At 47.4% G+C, this 5,156-nt stretch overlaps 1 pseudogene; it reads right to left on the minus strand.

The window, feature by feature from the left end:
• Positions 1-2,872: 2,872 nt before the first annotated feature.
• On the minus strand, positions 2,873-4,647 carry LOC115323952 (annotated as a pseudogene).
• Positions 4,648-5,156: the final 509 nt, after the last annotated feature.

Consider the following 5,156-nt stretch of genomic DNA (forward strand, 5'->3'; position numbering starts at 1 on the left):
CCGATTACTTTCCAACTCCGTCCAATCGGCTTCGTGGACGCTGCGGCGCGCGTTTCAACCTCACTTCGAGGGATAGCAGCAGCATCTCTATCTAGAAACGCGTTCAGCGCTGACCCCGTCGCAGGTGATTGGAAGCCGAGTGCTTCCGCCAGGAATTGGGCTTGTGGAAGGGGCTGGCCAGGTGTCTTTACGTTTTCAGGAGCGTAATACCACTGCACCGGATGGCTTGGTTGCGGGCTTGTGCATGAGAGGACGATGTGTTCGATGGTTTCAACCGCTTCTCCACAAGCCCGGCATGTTGTTGTTTCCACCATCGGACTATATTTCTGTTGGTACACTAGTGTTCTCAGCCCTCCTGCACGTGCCTCAAAAAGCAAGCGGCTGTCCAGGCTGTTATCATATAACTGAGCCTCCGCTGATATTGTACTTTTGCTGAGGTTGTACACCCGTAGCGTTGACTTGCTCTTGGTCGCCTTTGCCCACTGAAGGGCCTCCTCCTCATGCACTCTCTTCCGCACCTCCGTTTCCCACTTTGTGTCTGTATTGGCACTCACGGGCACTGTGAAGAAACGAAATTTTTTTTCAAGTTGGTATAGCCGCTTCCTCCATCTTGTCTGTATCTTGTCTGTATACCTGTAAGGTGGATGTATATAAAGAGTCGCTTTGCCCACCGATTTCGGTCCATGAATCGCAGCCGCCCGTTGTAGCCAATCTTGCTCGTCGCTTCTCTGGCTTCGAAGGATGACCACCCGAGGTCTCCTTAGAAAGTCTCGTTGGCCACCATACCATGGCATCCTACGGCCTGCCTCCCGACGTCTCGCTGACGGCGCTCCAAGATCTCCCGCACATCCTCGGGTACGCAGATAACAGCGTTGGCAAAAGTCAGTCCCGGTACTATGGCCGCTTTCCAAAGTTCTCATGTAACAACAAACCGGTTGCAGCTCCATAAGTTTCGTTTGCGAAGAACGTTGGTGCCTCGTATAGCTGCCTGTCGGAGATGCTGATGGTGCTGGCCAAGTACTCTTGCTTATTGGTGAGCGTAATACCGAGGTACTTGTAAGTGTCTTGCTCGGGGATTTTTTCGCCATTCAGCACGCAGTTACCTATATTAGGCTCTTGAGGTCCAACCAGCTGCATCACCGCCGACTTTTTGTTGATAAAGCGAAGGCCTCGCGCGTCCGCCTCCTCAACGCAAATGTATAAAAGTTTCTGTAAGTCTTCTGCAGCCTCCGCCATCAGTACAATGTCGTCCGCAAATGTAAGATCCGGCAGTACCCAATTTACCTCCTGGCCTTCCTCTAAATGCACCAATGAGAACCCGATTCCAGACTGAATCAGGCGCCTCTCCAGTCCCGACACATAGAGGATGTACAAGAGCGGTGAAAGCGGACAGCCTTGTCGGAGACCTCTTGTCACCGTCACTTCTCCTGATTTGGCACCATTTAGCGCCGTTTTCACCATGTTGCCCGAATACAGTCATCGGATGAGCGTTAACCACTGGTGCGGAAGATTAAGCTCTTCTAGGTACAGAATCAGTAGGTCATGAGGCACACTGTCATAGCTGAAATTCGGCTGAGGGCCGAATTTCAGCGCCGCCTAGTGAGAGGCGTCCTCACTAGGCGGCTCCAAATCTCGGTCCTCCTATACCTCGTCAGCTTCTTCTGTTATCCGTGCGTGCGTGCCAGCTGGTCGCGCTTTCTTGTTTCAACGCGTTCACGCTGTAAAATGTTTTTCTCCATGTAAAGGATATTGAAGGAGTCCTATACGTTACTTTTTTTTTTTGTTTTTTTTTTTTTAGTTTGCGCAGCCAACGCCAGGTAGTATTCGCTGCGCCCGCGCGCCGCCAACGCCATAGAGGCCAACACACCCTAGTGCAGCGCGAAAAAAGTAAAAAAAGAATACCGAGTTCCAGGCCCCGCCACAGACGCGTCACTGAAACTCGGCCCTACGGGAGATACTTGCTGCAGTGTTTTCATACGGAGTGGTCGTAAGTATAGAGTAGGTCGTGGTAGGGTCATTCCATGTCAAACGTCCCAGACGTTGCCGCTCGACCCCATCCGATTTCCAAAAAAAAAAAAAAAATTCATGACCATTGGTTGCAATGTCCGTAGCCATGCCCTGAAATGTTTTAGGCGAACAATTTTTTTGATGACGTGAGCGCGGTTTTAGCTTTTAAAACCAGCGTGAAACTAGGCGTCACGCAATAATATTTGAAAAATCAGCTTTTTAGTGAAAGACCCAACAATTTGACAGAGTATTTACAGTCGCATGCAGGAAAGCCATAGTTTGTAACAAAACTAAACATATGCTAAAGTGCTCATATATTCCTGAGTTTTTAAGAACTGCTTCAAGCATACCAAATTCCATAACCATGATCCTTATTACATAGCAGTCTAAATACCGTAGGGTTTTTAGTCAAAAATATTCCAGTGTTCCGTAGAAAAATCTTACTTTTTATTAATTTTTGAATGACTCGTGGTTCCCCTTTCCTTTTGGTAGTTCAAACCGCCATCACCCTATGAAATTGTTTTTCGTCAAAAAAATATGTTAGACAGGCACCACAAAGGTTACAGTTAAGAGCCATCAATTTTATTTTAGGAATCGGAGGTGGAGCCGGAAAGAGGGACAAGGGGAAGGGGCAGAAAACTCCGTTCTTTCTTTGGACCTAATCGTGTCAGCCATCGTCGCAGGTGGCGTGCTGTGCGGCGAAGAGGCGTTAAAAAGCGACTACGGGTTGTGGTTCAACTTCAGAAAGTCTGTTCTCGCATTAAACAAAAATTACTTTGATCAAACTTTCAGAATCAAAATATTATCGATTGTTCTTCCAAACCCACTATATTTCGTATTTTTACTTGAACCACCTCAGGGTGGTTCAAGTAAAAACTCTAGCAATTTTTTTTGCCGTGAAAACTGCTGTTCTGGCATCAACTCGGTCGTTACCTCCGTTGAATTGGCGGGAGCCGCTGAACAGAGACTCAACCGGGTCGCTGTTGAGAGGTCGCGTCAGAACGTACTTAAATCTAAAATAAAAAAAAAAAGTCAGCGGAAGAATACATTCTACAAGCAAGTTTTTGTCTCACAAAAACCCTATTTTGCTTTAAAAGTTTCTTTTCTCAAGAGGTCAGTCAGGAGATACTCAATGACGGTGACCGTTGACCTGATTGTCATTGCGGTTGCCTCATAGGTCTCTTTCGTGGGGGACTTCACCCGAGACTTGATACTTTCGAGTTTACTATCCTCGAGGTAGCTGATGAAATCAACTTCAAGCCATGAGAGCCGATTGCCTTCTGTTCTGACGAAAGGCGTTTTTCTCGATTTTCAGTCAGAGATGTGGAGGTCGTACCACATTCCAACCGTTTTCATAAATGTGATGGTTGAGGTCCAGGCCTGGAATTCTGGAGCCCTCTCGTGGGACTGAGGATTCTTCTGCAAGCACTCGAGGGTGCTAATTACTACACGTGAAAATATTAACGTTGCGCGGCACACTTTCATCATCTCTAGATTGTTTGGTTCCACATGAGCACGGCTCAGAAGTCGCACTGATTTGACCAACATATTCTCTTGAATGTGTAAGAGGACTTTTAAAAAAAAAAGCCAACTTCGAAGATCATCTGTGTTCCATCAAACATTTCTCTTTCTATCAGATTCATCCTGAGGTTTTTGCTGAAGTGATTTGGGTCAAAAGAGTGGAACAACGGTTCACCTTCACGGGCCGGATGCGGCACAACATGCTGCAGCGTGTTGTCGTCAGACATCTGTCGAAACACCGCGGTGTTGGTGTGGTGGTTGTCAGTGACGATGCGAACTATCCGAAATCCTGCCTCTTCAAACGCCTTCATGACATCGAGCGTAATAATCCAGAGCTGGTAGAGCTTCAAATTTCTTCTAGAGAGGTAGCCGAATAGAATCACGTCAGCTGTGCAAAGCCCACGTAGCACGAAGCAAAGGAGCCTCTTGGCTACTTCAGTGACCCTTCATCGAGCTCCGCATCAGATGTCAACAAGCCCAAAAATTCTGTCAACTTGCCGATCATAAACAATTTTTCTACTTGATCAACATTTCGTCAGTGATGAGGCTGCAGTAGGGCTCCTCCTCTGAGCGCAGACCTTATCTCTCCACCTGCAGACGTTCCTTGATAAGGGTCGTGACCCCGGTCTCTCCCGTAGGCGATCCGACAAACTTCTGCAAGGTACTTCGGCAGGGCAGTTTAAAGAGTTTCCTTGCGCGTACGTGGTCATATCTTTTACATGATGTCGTTTCCCATAGTACGCATTCTCTCAGCGTTGGTTCTTGCCATGCTGCTCTTGCCTTGTCAAAATCCATTATTTGTTCCATAACAAATTTTTCAGTCTTGTCACTTTCCGATGCGGCTTTTGAAACATTCATCAAGGCCTGCACAGCTCTATCCTCTTCATACTGCTTTAATCTCTCTTGAAATTCATCGCAGGTTTGTCGCAGTTTTTCCATTCGCTCCTTCAGTCGTTTGGCTTGCATTTGAAGGCCGTGCGCGTTTTTCTTGGCATCTTCCATGAATCCTCTCAAATTGAATGACGTCTTACATTCTTCTATTTTAAACTTTTTTTGCAGGAAAGGTTCAATAGCCTCGCACTTATCAAGAGCTGGTTTTCTTTCTGCAGGGGACTGCATTTTTCGTTGTTGACTTTTACCGCTCGCATGCGACTTGGACGCGTTAGGTGGCACATGAACACGCGTTCTGCGCTTCTTTGAACCTACTGGTTGCATGCACAATGGATAGAAGGGAAATGAGTCGGCACCGCTGTCGGTCGCAGCAACTTTCGCTTGATCCCTACTTTGTGGTCCTGCTCCTTAAAAGGAAGGGAGCAGACGACGCTCCTGGAGCTTAAATGCCACTGGCTGCGCTTCTCGCTGCCTTGTCGCGAAATGTTCTTCAACCAGGCATCCCGGAAGTTCTCTCCAGACGGCAGCTCGTGAGAGCAGAGTTCCGGATTTCTCGCAGCATTTGACTTACAACGCGGAACGCAACAGTGTTTATGCATCGCTTGCTCCGTAGCCCATGTGCACACTTTAAAACTGTGAAGAGACAGACAAAAGGCGGCTGTCTACGTGTCTTCTTCATTTTCATCCATAAGTGGCTGTCGCCACAAAACTGTAGTCTCTTTCATACTAAGTGTGCG

This window comes from Ixodes scapularis, unplaced genomic scaffold (assembly GCF_016920785.2).
Source record: "Ixodes scapularis isolate PalLabHiFi unplaced genomic scaffold, ASM1692078v2 ptg000058l_1__unscaffolded, whole genome shotgun sequence".
NCBI lineage: Eukaryota > Metazoa > Arthropoda > Arachnida > Ixodida > Ixodidae > Ixodes > Ixodes scapularis.